At 45.2% G+C, this 17885-nt stretch overlaps 1 long non-coding RNA gene across 1 annotated transcript in view; it reads left to right on the top strand.

The window, feature by feature from the left end:
* LOC135050910 (uncharacterized) overlaps positions 1–17885 on the top strand; it is a 164475-nt gene that overhangs the window by 40520 nt on the left and 106070 nt on the right. The window lies entirely within an intron of this gene.

Here is a 17885-nt window from a genome sequence, read left to right as displayed (position 1 = left end):
TTAAGCTGTTTTTTAGGTGTTTTTTTTAAAAACACCCGAATCCAAAACACACCCGAATCCGACAAAAAAAATTCGGTGAGGTTTTGCCAAAACGCGTTCGAACCCAAAACACGGCCGCGGAACCGAACCCAAAACCAAAATACAAAACCCGAAAAATTTCCGGTGCACATCACTAGGTATAATATGGTGTAAGGGGTATTATTTTATTGGTGTAAGCTAGTCTTTTCCTGCAAGGCCACGCCAAAAAAAATTCTACAATGTCAGAGAGGGGAGTGCATTTTTTGTGTTCACTCTGGGAGACATATTGTCTAGAAACAGCTATTTATACCTAGGATTTTTGGCACCTGGGGCAAGGTAATCATTTGGTGCCCCCTTCCCCAACAAAAACAACAACTAAATTATGGTATACAGTATTGCAAACTTATTCACAGTACACAACACAGTAGTACTCCTTATCAAAGTTATGCTACACAGTAAGTGCCCCTTATTCATACTACACCACACAGTAGTACCCTTATACACATTATACCACACAACAGAGCCCCATATTCACAATATACTACACAGTAGTAATGCACCTTATACACATAATGCCACACAATAGTAGTGCCCTTTGGCTCAAGCATGGCGAGCAAAGCAAGGATGTTCTGGAGCACCATCAACAAGCAGTACAGTACATATATACACAGTCCCTGAATAAACACATACCCCTATCATACTGTGATAATATACACCCCTCCAAGTACACACACCGGGTACCAAATGTTACACCACACTGCTCCAGCACACACAAACACACACACAAACACACACACACACACACCGGGTTACACTGCACTGCTCCAGCACACACACACGGGTTACACTGAACTGCTCCAGCACACACACACTGGGTTACATTGTTCTGCTAAAGCACACACACACTGGGTTACACTGTACTGCTCCAGCACACACACACCGGGTTACACTGAACTGCTCCAGCACACACACACTGAGTTACACTGTACTGCTCCAGCACACACAAATACACCAGGTTACACTGAACGGTTCCAACACACACACACACACACACTGGGTTACACTGCACTGATCCAGCACATTAAAACACACCATGTTACACTGAACAACTCCAGCACACACACACTGGGTTACACTGCACTGCTACAGCACACACACACACACACACACACACACACACACACACACACACACACACTGGGTTACACTGCACTGATCCAGCACATAAAAACACACCATGTTGCACTGAACAGCTCCAGCACACACACTGGGTTACACTGCACTGCTACAGCACACACACACACACACACACATACACTGGGTTACACTGAATAGCTCCAGCACAAACACGCTGGGTTACACTGCACTGCTCCAGCACATACATACACACTCACACATACACACTGGGTAACACTGCACTGCTCCACCACACAAACACACTGGGTTACAGTGAATGGCTCCAGCACACCCACACACTGGGTTACACTGCACTGCTACAGCGCGCGCACACACACACACACACACACACACACACACACTCTGGGTTACACTGAATAGCTCCAGCACAAAAATGCTAGGTTACACTGCACTGCTCCAGCACATACATACACACTCACACATACACATACACACTGGGTTACACTGCAGTGCTCCACCACACAAACACACTGGGTTACACTGAATGGCTCCAGCACACCCACACACTGGGTTACACTGAACGGCTCCAGTACACACACACTGGGCTACACTGCACTGCTCCAGCACACACGGGTTACACTGAACTGCTCCAGCACACAAAAACACACCAGGTTACACTGAACGGTTCCAGCACACACACACACACACTGGGTTACACTGCACTGCTCCAGCACACACACACACATACACCGGGTTACACTGAACAGCTCCAGCACACACACACTGTGTTTCACTGCATTGCTCCAGCACACACAAACAATGGGTTACACACTGCACTGATCCAGGGGCGCTCCAGTCAGGAGAGGATCTTGGTGCGGGCAAGCAGTGCCTTTGCCCGGGGCGCTGCGGCCCGGGGCGCTGCGGCCTGGGGGCGCGGCCGCAGTCACCCCGCAGGCACCGTCGCCTGCCCCCTCCCCGCTCCACGGCTGCAGCAGACGTCGTGGGCTGTGTGGGCGTCCGCTGCAGCCGGCTCCAGGCACAGACACTAGAGGTCGTTATTGACCTCTAGTGTCTGTGCGGCGCTATGGGAGAGACGTCATGACGTCTCTCCCATAGAGAGGAGCGGGCGGCCAGACTGACGGAGCAGCAGCAGCAGCAGCAGAAGAAGCAGCCGGGAAGCAGGAGCGGGGCAGTGGTAAGTATTGTTTTTATTATTTTGTGTGTGTGTGTAAGCGGTGATAGGGGGCACAGCAACAGGGGGCAAATAAAGAGGGGGCACAACTACTGGGGGCAAATAAAGAGGAGGCACAAATACTGGGGGCAAATAAAGAGGGGGCACAACTACTGGGGGCAAATAAAGAGGAGACACAAATACTGGGGGCAAATAAAGAGGGGGCACAACTACTGGGGGCAAATAAAGAGGAGGCACAAATACTGGGGGCAAATAAAGAAGGGGCACAACTACTGGGGGGAAATAAAGAGGAGGCACAAATACTGGGGGCAAATAAAGAGGGGGCACAACTACTGGGGGTAAATAAAGAGGAGGGACAAATACTGGGGGCAAATAAAGAGGGGGCACAACTACTGGGGGCAAATAAAGAGGGGGCATATCTACAGGGGCAAATCAACTGGGGGGCATAGCTACTGGGAGCATAACTGGCCACGCCCCTCCCCTATGAAGCCACGCCCCTCTCCCCGCACACTAACTGTTTTGCCACCGGGGGGGGGCGCCAGTGGAAACTCTCGCACTGGGCGCCACAAGGGGTAAAACCGGCCCTGGCTCCAGTGACCAATAAATAATGCAGAGGGAGCATCACAATTAAATGACACATAATAAAGAGAGCATCGCAATGACCACCATATAATTCATGGAGTGTTCTAGTGGTAAGATGATTTAGATAATGCAGAGGGCATGTCAATAACCCATCAGATAATGCAGAGAGGATCACTGTGACAGCTAGATAAAACAGAGAGCATCGCAATGACTGCAAGATAACGTTGCAGAGCCAGCCACAACTGTCAGTGACATATACTAAGAATTACATCCAGCAAATAGGGTTCCAGAAGTAGTGTTATGTATCTGCTACATTTTCTTACAATTACATCAGTATACAGGGAAACAAAAGTAGTGCTGTGCAGCTGTCAGTGCCATATGCTGGGCATTACATCCAGCACACAGAATTACAGAAGTGGTGCTACAAAGAGCTGTCAGAGACATATACTAAAATGACAACCAATATACAGTACAGGATTTCAAAGTGGTTCTGTGCAGCTGTCAGTGACATATAGAGGGTAATTCAGACTGCATCGCTGCAGCGGCAGCGATCACAGCCTGATTTTTTTGTGGAGTGCGCACACGCACCCCATGAGCCCAGTGAGATGCTAAAACCATCTTAGGGCTGCTATCGACTCCCCCTGATTGACAGGCAGAAGCGGTCACGTGGCGGGAGGGGGCGTGCCAACATTCGTTAGAATGCTGTTGGCGGCGAGCCATCCGGCCAACGGAAGCATGTCCAAACCACTGGGGGGGCGACCCGGGACACGGCGAGTAGCAGCCTGCCAGCGCGCAGGTCCTGCGCTGGCAGGGAGCTACTCGCCGGGTGCAAAAGCATCGCCACTGTGCGATGCTTTTGTACCCTTGCGGAGGGGGTAGGGCCAGATATGCGGGGCGGACTACCCCTGTGCTGGGCGTCCCCCCGCATGTCTGAGAAACTGATCGTAGATGTGCTAAATTTAGCATATCTACGACCAGATCTGAATTAGGTCCATAGTGAGAAGTACATCCAAGATACAAGATTACAGAGTAGCTCTAGGTTTGTGCAGCTGTCAATGACATATACAGAGAAATCCATAAAAGTGTACAGGAGTACAGAAGCATACCTCCCAACATTTGTAATGTTCAGTGCGGGACATGCCACACCAGAAAGGGGTGGAGATGTGAGAAAATGGGTGGGGCCTTATAAGGGGCGGAACATCACGCTACAACCTCTATTTTTTTTATATTTTGGGGGCGTGCCCAGCTCTTCCCCAAACAGCTAGGCAGCCCCCTCTTCTCCTCCCCGCACTATTCAGAAACCGTGCGCATGCGAGAGGGACAGAGGGACAATGTCCGAATAGCGGGACTGTCCCCCTGGAATTGATACAGTTGGGAGGTATGCAGAAGTGATACTGGGAAGCTCTGGCATATACTGATACTTCCATCCAGTGTACAGTGGTGTTGTGCAGCTGTTAGTGGCATATGCTGAGAATTGCTTACAGTATACAGGAATAAAGCTGTGGTGCTGTGCAGCTGTTTGTGACGTATACTGAGAATTCCATTCAGTGTACAGGACTACAGAAGTGATGCTGCTAGACTGTCAGTGACATATACTGAGAATAACATTCATTTTACAGGATTACACAAGTGGTTCGGGGGGGGAGGGGGGGGTAATTCAGATGTGGTCGGAGTAGCTTTGTCCATCACGAAGTACAGATTGTCGCTACTTTGTGCATGTGCAGGACCTGTTCAAAATGAATCCTATATTTCTATGCCCATGATGTGGAGGCATCTGCTTTTGCAGCATGAGGCCGAGCAACACTTAACCCCTCCCTGCTCCTCATCAAAATGGGAAAACATTTCATGACTAAAGGACAGTATTCACAAATCTGAACTGTTCCACAAAAGCTGGACAGTTGGGGGTATATTTACTAAGCTCCCGATTTTGACCGATTTTGAGTTTTTTCTTCAAAGTGTCATCTCGGGAATTTACTAAACTAAAATCTCGGCAGTGATGAGGGCATTCGTATTTTTTTTTAGGGCAAAGAAAAAAATACGAATGAATACACCATCGGTCAAACACGCCTGTTATTTTATATAACTCGGTAATTTACTAAAAATTCGTATTCACAGTCACTGCCGGCAATAGCCAAACACTGCTGTGAAAAAGTACAAATCGTAAAAAAAAAAAAGCAGTTTTCAAATAGACCTGCTTTTTTTTTAACCGTATTATGATAGGCATGCACGGATCAGTGAGATCCGTGCATGTTTATCAGTGGGAAGGGGTGTGAAAGAGTTAAAAATCATAAAAAAAATTGTGTGGGGGTCCCCCCTCCTGAGCATAACCAGCCTCAGACTCTTTGAGCCGGTCCTGGTTGTAAAAATACGGGGGTGGGGGGGGGGTATTGACTGGGGTTCCCCCATATTTAAACAACCAGCACCGGGCTCTGCACCTGGTCCTGGTGCAAAAAATACGAGGGACAAAAAACGTAGGTGTCCCCCGTATTTTTAACACCTGCACCGGGCTCCACTAGTCAGAGAGATAATGCCACAGCCGGGGGACACTGTTATAATGGTCCCTGCGGCCCTGGCATTAAATCACCAACTAGTTACCCCTGGCCCGGGTACCCTGGAGGAGTGGGGACCCCTTAAATCAAGGGGTCCCCCTCCTCCAGCCACCCAAGGACCAGGGGTGAAGCCCGGGGTTGTCCCCCCCATCCGTGGGCGGTGGATGGGAGGCTGATAGGAACTTTGTGGTCTGCGGTAGACCGCGAGGTTAAGTGGGTCATTCTTGTGGTTGGCCCCACTTAACCTCGCGGTCTACCGCAGACCGCAAAGTTCCCACCATTGGATATAATGTAGCGCCGCTGCGCTACATTATATCCACAGTGCGCTGCCTGACTGACAGTGCAGGAGCGCACAGCCAATCAGGAGAGTGCCATTACGTGGTGCTCCCTGATTGGCTGAAGGGACCCTCTTTGACAGGAGTCACGGGGGGTCCCGACATTCGGGGAAAGGGGTTCCATGTGTAAACATGGGACCCCTTTCAGTTCGTGGATCGGGTATTTCATTTTTTTATTTTAACAAGTACTTGGATTATAACTTTTAAGAAGAGGACAGATCTACACCGGATTCTTTGTAAGTATTATTTTATTTACAGGTACCCCTGGATTCTACTGGACAAGAGGACTGAGTGCTTGGTGTCAACATGGGTAAGTATGTGTGTGTGTAAGTGTGCATGTATGTTGATTCAAGTTTTACTTTCACGGTGTCTGTGTTTTGTTTTTATTTGGGTATTTTTTTTGTAGCAGAACTACAGGTACCAGTGGGCCCGTTTCCCCCCCGCATGCTGGTACTTGTGGTTCTCCAAGTACCAGCTTGCGGGGAGGCTTGCTGGGACTTGTAGTTCTGCTACAAAAAACAATCATTTTTTTTACACAAAAGGCTATCAGCCTCCCATCCACCGCCCACGGATGGTGGGGACAGCCTCGGGCTTCACCCCTGGTCCTGGGGTGGCTGGTTGTTAAAATATGGGGGAACACCAGTCAATTTTTCCTCCGTATTTTTACAACCAGGACCGGCTCAAAGAGCCCGAGGCTGGTTATGCTTAGGAGGGGGGACCCCACGCAATTTTTGTTATGATTTTTAACTCTTTCTTCACTTCTCCTAATATACACAATGAAGCCCTGCGCAGATCTCACAGATCCGGACGGGATTCATTGTGTTTTGTCAGGCAGTGTTTTACTAATCACTCTTGTAAAACACTGCAAATTCACACTGCCGATGTCATTCGTGTTTAATCTCCCACCAAATCCCGACAATTACGAATCTTAGTAAATATACCCCTTGGACTATATGTCTGTTAATAAACAGGACCCCTGATGCCCTAAACAAAGCTCTCTTGCCTTCCAGTAGGACATATGATTGTGTGCATTATTTTCTTCTTATACCTACACTGATTTTATTTATTTATTTTTTGTTGTATTTGACAGATGGCTTTTCATTAAATTTCGTCTATTTCAGAAGAGAGCAGATATTTTAGGATGATGAAAGTCTGTAAATATAACTATGACTCAGTCTTTCTGTTTCCAAACAAACTTTATGGCAGACTTTGTGAGTCATGGAAGCCTGATCTTACAGCAAAGTGTATGGCATGCGCATTTGTACTGCGTGATCTTTGTGCTGCATGCCTCAAATAAACAAGTAAATAAAAGAACAACTTGATAAAAGTTTCACAGTGGCACACAGTATCTATATTTTAATATTAATAAAATACTATGGAGTAAAACGATATCTATAACAACCGGCATTAAGCCTAACCTCTCTAACAGCACATCAGCTTGTTTTAAATAATGAAAAATGTAATTTTTTTATTTGTTGAGAAAATATTTCCTTTAATTGTTTTGTGATATACTGTATAATAATATCATGCAAAGATGTCAGATTAAGATTTTTCCTACCCCAGACCACAAAATACAGTATATGGGCTGTATTCATTGTCAGACGAATATTATCAAATACTGGGCATTGCCAGTCTAAGGAGGTGGGGGTGGGGGGCATAGGGGATACTGTACCCCAGACCCACTTTTGGCAGTGGGTCCCGCACCGGAGCACATTGACATAACTCGCTCCTCCAGACGTATCAAGGCTTCATGGTCTACCGACAGAGCTTCCTGATCAGAGGAGAGAGCTGTAAGTGACCCAGGGTTCTCAGCTTCTCCTCTTCCCCGCTTGGGTGTCAAGGTCCTGTGTAATAATGAGAGCATTCGGGTCTAGAGAGAGAAACACATAGAGAATCCTCCTGAGTCCTGTCCCAGTGTGTAAATAGTACAGAGGCTGCTGCTATTCCTGCAAATGACGATATAAATTCTAGATTTTATTTTTCTATCTGTATTTTAAGGTTGTTTAAGTTGTCTACTACAAGAAAACTTTCTAAAATAGCTGTCTCTCAATTAGATGGCGCTATAAACAGTACCCATGCATTGTTAAACTGTTAGCTACAATCTAGTATACACCATTAGATTAAATTTAATATGCACCCCAGCATGACCCATTCCAAGAGGGACAACATGCTCTCTACCTGGACTTCCCTCTTAATTTATGATTGCAATCACCTGTGGTGAAACACCTTTCTTATCACTTAAATAATTTATACAGGTGACGCCAATCATTTATTAGGAGGGAAGTCCAGGTAGAGAGCATTTTGCCGCTCCTGGACCAGTTCATATTGGGAGGTATGCACAATCTAATTTACTCCCCCCCCCCCCACACACACACACACACACACACACACACACACACTTCCATCAGGCCCCCGTGTCTTAAGTGCCCCATGTGCCTCCAAGGCTTAATCGGGCCCTGGTACTGCAAACATTATATGTATATCGGTATTTGGAGATCATTGCATACCTTGTACTTCCAAGTACTTCAGAGAGCGTGCTGTATTCTATATATATTTTTGACAAATACTTTATATTTGAGCAGCATTAACACTGCTAAATTGGTATTGTGTCCTACTCAGGGGCATAACTGTGTGGGGTAAAATATGGTGTCAGGAGCATAATACGGTATAAGGGACAAAATTGTATGGGGTATCATAAGGTGTAAGGGGCCCTTAATGTTATATGGGGTATTACGGTGTGAGGCATAATGTGTAAAGTAGTATTTTCCTACAAGGTTACACCCATTAGCAGCAAGGCCACACCATTTTTTTGGGTCACGTGTAAATATTTCCTAATTACAATGTCTATGGGGGGGAGGCATTTTTTTTAATGTCTATGGGGGGTGTGCATTTTTTACTATTCACACTGGGAGTCAAATTGTCTAGAAACAGCCCTGCTTCCTTATATCATTACCTCTCTGTCTGGTTCTTATTGGAAAATAGGGGGAACCCCATGCCGTGTTTGTCCCCCAATTTTCCAATACCAGCCTATGCTGTTAGGTCCAGGGTTATGGATTTGGATAATATGCATAATTTTTTTTTTAATTTAGCTACAGATGTGTCCTTGTATATCCTTGCAGCTGTATGCTGTAGTGGTACTGTGATACATAACGCCTTATTTGCATCTGCCACCAGACCTGCTGTAGTCAATGGATAGTGGAAGCGTGCGTATTCACATGACCCGCTATGCCGCAATTTGTTTGCTGCATTGCGGAAAAGGATACATATCTATGTAGCTGCTCCTAGCCTGGCAGCTCTCCCAGGCATCTTAGCCGCAAGCTTTTAGCAGCATCTGAGCCACAGGCTGGATTTAGCAGCCACTGTGTCATTTTATTATGACTATAGACATTTTGGGCGGTATTCAATTGTTTGAAAAGTCAGTTTGGTGTCTGTTTTTTCCTGTCTAATAGACAGGAAAAAACAGACACCCAACCGACTTTTCAAACAATTGAATTCCCCCCTTTGACTGTTGACATAGGTGTAGGTATCATAGGTGCAGGGAGTGCGGTTGCTACGGGGCCCTGGCCACATCCAGGGCCCGGCCCTCCCCTTTCCCTGCACCTGGATATGCTACCTGCTAGTGCTAGCCACGCACTAACGTTAACACAGTGCCCAGTCGCTTCTACTCTATCAGCAGCGTGCTGCTGCTGCTGCTGCAGGCACATCTGCTGTCAGTATTACGGTTACGGATGGCTCTGACTCCCCCTTCTCTCACTGATGCTGGGAGGAGCCATGGCATTGCTTAGTCTGGCTCCTCCCAGCATCAGTGAGCATGGAGAGACACCGAGCCAGCCGTCCGGGACATTGACAACAGATGTGTGCCTGCCGCAGCACACTGCTGATAGAGGAGAAGCCGCAGGGCACAGGAGGTGAGTGCCTGCCCACACACACAGTGCCAGGTGGTGGTGGTGGGCTGGTTTGCGGGAGGATGATGAACAGGGTAGCAGTGCCCTTTGTTTGCGTATTGCAGCAGGGCTGTGAGCAGGGGGGGGGGGGGGGGATTTTTGCTATGGGGCCCCATGTGTCTTAGCTACGCCATGGCTGTTGACATTTATTTATTCATTGTCAATATTTTAATTGTTGATCCTATGACCCCATCGACCTTATGCCAATTACTGACCATTTGCTTGTCGACAGTTTGATTGTCTATGTTATGACTGTCTAAATTTTGAGTACATCCCAAAGATCCAAATTAGTAGTTGCATTATATATAGCAGTACATTTTTATCTCTAGTAAATATTGTTTTATAACATTTAACCTTTTCTTTTTAAGCCCCTATCATGCTATCTCATCTATTTAAGATGAGTTCATACCATGGTGAGCAATATTGAAAAGTGCCTTGTCAGCGTTGCTTATTACCTCCCAGCAGCGCTGACGAATGAAGATTAGCGCTGCCGAGTTATGTCATTGGGCATGTGCCATTCTCAGCCAGTTGCGGCACATGTGCTGTATTCACTTCCGGACGCCAGCTGATTACACAAACGCCCTCACAGAGCGTTGCTATGGAGATTAGGAAAGAGCGGGGGGTTGTCTGAGCTGAGAGGGAAGTCTCCACGGAGACACAGAGCAGAGCGCCATCAGCGCTATTTAACAGAAGAGACAAGCCAGCACGGTGAGAACAGTGCAGCGAGCACTAAAACATGCACTACACCAGTTGATAAATAAGGAACACACGGAGGGCAAATAGCACATTGATAACAAAAAATAGCATCTGCGAAAAACAGTGCAGGGTGGTTAATAAATAACAAAAAGCCCTATTAAACACTGTGAACGAAAATTTAAAGCAAGAAAACTTTGATAAATAAGGGCATAAGTGTGAATAGCTGTTGAGAAATATACTAATACCAGAGGCTTAGCCAGAACTTTGTAAATCCCATAGCAACATTTTGAGGGGGGGGGGGGGGGGGGGGGGGGGGGCGGCATCCCAATGCTTCTAGATAGACACTTCTCTGCAGCAGTTGTTAATTTTATGCCCTATAATAGTGCCCTAGTTCATTTTCTGACCCATAGTAGAGCCTTATTTAATTTTATGCCCCATAGCAGTGCCCTAGTTTCTTTTATGAATAATAGTAGTGCTTAAGTTCACCCTATGTCACATTTCAGAGCTGCCAGTACACATTATGCCGCACAGTACCAACAATTCACATTATGATATATAGTGCTCCCTGTTCATATTGTGCCTCATTACAGTGCCTTGGTTCATATTATATAACATTAAAATGCCCTCCAGTTCATATATACCACACTACAATGAGCATGGCCGGGGCATACCTAGATATATTGCCAGCCCTAAGGAAAAAGTTGGAAAGGACCCCTACGTGCCACCCAATAGCATAAAATGTAAATAACACATGTAACTTTGACAGGAAAGGTAGGCCCCATAGCAGCTGCACTGTCTGCACCTATGGTAGCTACGCTCTTGACTAATACACTTCTAGATGATGATTTCACCATCTGCTATACATGTTTAATGAGTAAGTACTTTAAAGCTAACTGGGTAAAGGCAATCAAATTAGCTTAATGTGCTGAAGATAAAACAACATAGGATCTGTGCAGAGCATGTTTTAATCTTTTCTTTTAATTGTGCAAACATATTATATAGCAGGGATTACAACATGTATATACGTGATCAATTTTAAGATAAAACTCAAACATTTGTTACTTATCAATAAAATAATATATTATTTGAAAAAAAAATTTGAGATAATTTAATATTCTGAGGCTCATTTCGCCTTGGATGCATTTGTGTCTAAAGTGCAGACAAAAATATTTCAGGATAAGTGCAATTCAAACTAAATGCATAAATGTGTTAAAAAGTAGTCATCAACTTGAGGATGATGATGTTATCTTATTAGTTGAAAAAAATGAAATAAATATTGTACATTTATATAAAAAAACATGTCTCAGCATGCCATGACAGCATATAATACTTTAGTATGCTGTAGCTTTTAGAACTATTAATGCCAGCATAACAATGGCTTCCGGAGAACACTGAAAGTCGTAGAACTTGTAGTGCCACACACATAAAAAAGGAAAATTCAGGGGCACGCTCAGATTGCACCAAGCACACGAAGAACACCCGGTAATCAGAACATTATAATAAACACTACAATTTAACATGGACTTAAATTGAGGTTCTGAGCACAATTTTTGGCCAAAAATGAGGGCCCACCTATCACATCACGGTGATCTCATTAGGTGGGTTCCTAGCATCCCTAATACTGACATATTATATGCATTTATCCAGGTCTTACCTATCATAGGGTGTAATTCAGAGTTGATCGCAGCAGCAAGAGTAGAGGTAGATTTGGGTGGGGTGTGTTCAAACTGAAATCTAAATTGCAGTGTAAAAATAAAGCAGCCAGTATTTACCCTGCACAGAAACAAAATAACCCACCCAAATCTAACTCTCTGCAAATGTTATATCTGCCCCCACCCGCAGTGCACATGGTTTTGCCCAACTGCTAACAAATTTTCTGCTGCGATCAACTCTGAATTAGGTCCATAGTGTCTATTGACATATGGAGACAGCCAATGCAGAAACAGAATTTATGGCAGATAAAAACCGCTTGGTCCATCCCTTTTTTTAATCCTTTAGGTAATCTCAACCCTTATTTTTATGCAATCAGAGTTTATTGAAACACAACAGCAACATACAAACAGTTAAATAAGGTCAACTGTGATATAACATTGATAATACAGATTCAAAACATCACAAATACAAACCATTTCACTGTGCTGCACATATAAAACATCAATATAAATCAATCAACCCTTTTTAAAGCTTAATTATTTATATGGATATTCATATGTCTATCCCAAGCATGTTTAAATTGTTCTACTGTCTTAGGGGCCTATTTATTAACATTATTTTTACTAAAATATTGTGAAAAAGGGGGTATTCACACCCTTTTCACATTATTTTAGTATCACCTGAATGTATTAAAGGGCATTTGGAGCAGTTTTCAAGAAAAACTGCTCCAAACCCTTTAATTCACTTTTTTTAGTAAGTCACATTGCATTCCCCATACTTATAATGGGAAATGCGATCTGACCAGATTTACTAAAATAAATACAATAGTATGATCCCTTAGTGCGCTCCTAGTATACACTACTGAAGTTTTTGTTTTCTTTGTGTCAGTTAGTCAGTTCTAAATTAGCTAAAATCAATACTAATATATTTCCAAAATAGGAGGAAAGCTTCAACACAGAGCGGATCCTTTGTCGATAAGGATCAAAAAATGAAAATGAAGAAGATATCTCTGTGGAGCGCACTTACTTTGTAAACTGATATAGTTAGATAAATTTTAACGGATGATTCATAAAGAGAGGATGACCTCACACATATAAACACCCATATTTAAAACACATATATCTTTTTATTATAAGGATAATATAGTTTAAACTCGCATTTATGTTAAAATGAATTAATAATAAACATTTCTTTTACATTGAAGATACAGTTAAATGTTTCAACATTATTCATGTAAAAAATAAATAAAACGATATAACAGAGCTTTCACCCAATGCGTTTCGTCTTATAGCGACTTCTTCAGGGGTGTTTTCTAAACAACAGCTCTCTGTTTATTTTTGAAAAAGCTGTATCATTCATAAAGGGTAAGGACTTTTAATTGAACCAATTATTGTGCTAGAAATTGTTTATAAACTAGATTAGAAAACTTGAGGAAGAAAATTCCCAAAATATGACGACATTAAGTGGGGTTTCTTATTATAGGCCACTTAGTGAATTATACTCTTCTCCCAAATGTAGATATATTATTTGTTTATCATGCCTCGTTAGATTAATATTCCCGCAATTTTTCTAAATGTCTGTAAAGCACAAAAGGAAGGATCCACCTATGGACTGGGTGTGAATAATTCCCTTTTGCTTTCCAGCAATAGTCCTATAGGTCTGCATACATAGGGATCCAATATATTTTTAACTGTTTTATAATCCAATCTTATGCTTTTGAGTTTATTTAGCAGTCTGTAATGAGGGACAGGTGCCAAATGCCTTAATACAGTTTAGATATGCTACATCAAGATCATTATGAAATCCCGGCGGTCGGGATCCCGGTGGTCAGGAGACAGATGTCCTGGCGGCAAGCGCAGTGTGTCCCCTCGCGGGCTTGGCAAGCATTGGGCTCCGTGGCGGCCATCGGTAAAGCACTTTATAAGTAAAAATAGTTGAATTTTATTAATATACCATAGTTTGTGGGGTTTTATATTTTTTTGTATGCAATGGTCAATAATATAACAGATTGTGTATACTTTATATAAGCTAAGAGGGGAAAGAGTTTGAGATGGTTGAAGGTAGAGGGTAGCTATGCCATCTACTATGCTAGCCCCTTCCTCCATATCAGTAGTCACAGAGCCGGCCCTAGGCCTAGGCAACTTAGGTAAATGCCTAGGGCATTTGGAATGCCTAGGGGCACAAGCAACTACTGCTTATTAAAATCAAATGCAGCATGCCTATATTCTGTGCGTGACTGCGGCTCTATTTGCATACGAAATGCATCACTAATGTGCTGCATTATGTATATAAGGTGTACTAGTTTGTGGCACTACTGTGTGGTCTAATGTGAATAAAGAGCAATATGGTGTTGTGTAATGTGAATAAGGGGCACTACTGTGAGGAGTAACGTGAATAAGAGACACTATTGCATGATATAATGTGAATAAAGTTGCAGTACCGAATGTGCACACTGATCATATTTAAAATATAGGCGATAGGAGAACCAAAAATAAGAATTTACTCACCGGTAATTCTATTTCTCGTAGTCCGTAGTGGATGCTGGGAACTCCGTAAGGACCATGGGGAATAGACGGGCTCCGCAGGAGACTGGGCACTCTAAGAAAGAATTAGGACTACCGGTGTGCACTGGCTCCTCCCTCTGTGCCCCTCCTCCAGACATCAGTTAGGGAAACTGTGCCCGGAAGAGCTGACACAATAAGGAAAGGATTTGGAATCCCGGGTAAGACTCATACCAGCCACACCAATCACACCGTACAACTCGTGATACTATACCCAGTTAACAGTATGAATAACAACTGAGCCTCACGAACAGATGGCTCATAACAATAACCCTTTAGTTAGGCAATAACTATATACAAGTATTGTATTCAATCCGCACTTGGGATGGGCGCCCAGCATCCACTACTGACTACGAGAAATGGAATTACCGGTGAGTAAATTCTTATTTTCTCTGACGTCCTAGTGGATGCTGGGAACTCCGTAAGGATCATGGGGATTATACCAAAGCTCCCAAACGGGCGGGAGAGTGCGGATGACTCTGCAGCACCGAATGAGCAAACTCAAGGTCCTCCTCAGCCAGGGTATCACACTTGTAGAATTTTGCAAACGTGTTTGATCCCGACCAGGTAGCAGCTCGGCAAAGTTGTAAAGCCGAGACCCCTCGGGCAGCCGCCCAAGAAGAGCCCACCTTCCTCGTGGAATGGGCTTTGACTGATTTAGGATGCGGCAGTCCAGCCGCAGAATGTGCGAGTTGAATCGTGGAGCAGATCCAGCGAGCAATAGTCTGCTTAGAAGCAAGAGCACCCAACTTGTTGGGTGCATGCAGGATAAACAGCGAGTCAGTCTTTCTGACTCTAGCCGTCCTGGAAACATAGATTTTCAGGGCCCGGACTACGTCCAGCAACTTGGAGGCCTCCAAGTCCCGAGTAGCCGCAGGCACCACAATAGGTTGGTTCAAATGAAACGCTGATACCACCTTAGGGAGGAATTGGGGACGCGTCCTCAATTCTGCTCTGTCCATATGGAAGATCAGATAGGGGCTTTTACAGGACAAAGCCGCCAATTCTGACACCCGCCTAGCCGAAGCCAAGGCCAAAAGCATGACCACTTTCCACGTGAGATATTTTAATTCCACGGTCTGAAGTGGCTCAAACCAATGTGATTTTAGGAAATCCAACACAACGTTGATATCCCAAGGTGCCACTGGGGGCACAAAAGGGGGCTGAATATGCAGCACTCCCTTAACAAACATCTGAACTTCAGGCAGTGAAGCCAGTTTTTTTTTAAAGAAAATAGACAGGGCTGAAATCTGGACTTTAATGGATCCCAATTTTAGGCCCATAGTCACTCCTGACTGTAGGAAGTGCAGAAATCGACCCAGCTGAAATTTTTCTGTGGGGGCCTTCATAGCCTTACACCAAGCAACATATTTTCGCCATATGCGGTGATAATGCTTTGCTGTCACCTCTTTCCTAGCCTTTATCAGCGTAGGAATGACTTCAACCGGAATGCCCTTTTCCATCAGGATCCGGCGTTCAACCGCCATGCCGTCAAACGCAGCCGCGGTAAGTCTTGGAACAGACAGGGCCCCTGCTGTAGCAGGTCCAGTCTGAGAGGCAGAGGCCAAGGGTCCTCTGAGATCATTTCTTGTAGTTCCGGATACCAAGTCCTTCTTGGCCAATCCGGAACGATGAGTATAGTTCTTACTCCTCTCTTTCTTATTATCCTCAGCACCTTTGGTATGAGAGGAAGAGGAGGGAACACATAAACCGACTGGTACACCCACGGTGTCACTAGAGCGTCCACAGCTATCGCCTGAGGGTCCCTTGACCTGGCGCAATATCTTTTTAGCTTTTTGTTTAGGCTGGACGCCATCATGTCCACCTGTGGCCTTTCCCAACGGTTTACAATCAGTTGGAAGACTTCTGGATGAAGTCCCCACTCTCCCGGGTGGAGGTCGTGCCTGCTGAGGAAGTCTGCTTCCCAGTTGTCCACTCCCGGAATGAACACTGCTGACAGTGCTATCACGTGATTTTCCGCCCATCGGAGAATCCTTGTGGCTTCTGCCATCGCCATCCTGCTTCTTGTGCCGCCCTGTTGGTTTACATGGGCGACCGCCGTGATGTTGTCTGACTGAATCAGCACCGGCTGGTTTTGAAGCAGGGGTCTTGCCTGACTTAGGGCATTGTAAATGGCCCTTAGTTCCAGAATATTTATGTGTAGGGAAGCCTCCTGACTCGATCATTGTCCTTGGAAGTTTCTTCCCTGCGTGACTGCCCCCCAACCTCGGAGGCTTGCATCCGTGGTCACCAGGACCCAGTCCTGTATGCCGAATCTGCGGCCCTCTAGAAGATGAGCACTCTGCAGCCACCACAGCAGAGACACCCTGGCCCTCGGGGACAGGGTGATCAGCCGATGCATCTGAAGATGGGATCCGGACCACTTGTCTAACAGATCCCACTGAAAGATCCTTGCATGGAACCTGCCGAATGGAATTGCTTCGTAAGAAGCTACCATCTTTCCCAGGACTCGGGTGCAGTGATGCACCGACACCTGTTTTGGTTTCAGGAGGTCTCTGACCAGAGATGACAACTCCTTGGCCTTCTCCTCCGGGAGAAACACCTTCTTCTGTTCTGTGTCCAGAATCATACCCAGGAACAGCAGACGCGTCGTAGGAACCAGCTGCGACTTTGGAATATTCAGAATCCAGCCGTGCTGTTGTAGCACTTCCTGAGATAGTGCTACTCCGACCAACAACTGCTCCCTGGACCTCGCCTTTATAAGGAGATCGTCCAAGTATGGGATAATTATAACTCCCTTCTTTCGAAGGAGTATCATCATTTCGGCCATTACCTTGGTAAATACCCTCGGTGCCGTGGACAGACCAAACGGCAATGTCTGGAATTGGTAATGGCAGTCTTGTACCACAAAACGGAGGTACACCTTTTGAGGTGGGTAAATGGGGACATGCAGGTACGCATCCTTGATGTCCAGTAATACCATGTAATCCCCTTCTTCCAGGCTTGCAATAACCGCCCTGAGCGATTCCATTTTGAACTTGAACCTTCTTATATAAGTGTTCAAGGATTTTAGAATTTAGAATGGGTCTCACCGAACCGTCTGGTTTCGGTACCACAAACATTGTGGAATAGTAACCCCGTCCCTGTTGAAGGAGGGGAACTTTTATTATCACCTGCTGGAGGAACAGCTTGTGAATTGCCGCCAGCACTACCTCCCTGTCCGGGGGAGTAGCTGGCAAGGCTGATTTGAGGTAACG

Source organism: Pseudophryne corroboree, chromosome 2 (assembly GCF_028390025.1).
Source record: "Pseudophryne corroboree isolate aPseCor3 chromosome 2, aPseCor3.hap2, whole genome shotgun sequence".
In the NCBI taxonomy this organism is placed as follows: domain Eukaryota; kingdom Metazoa; phylum Chordata; class Amphibia; order Anura; family Myobatrachidae; genus Pseudophryne; species Pseudophryne corroboree.
Note: the sequence above shows the minus strand (reverse complement) of the source record. Positions and strands in the feature narration are given on the sequence as shown.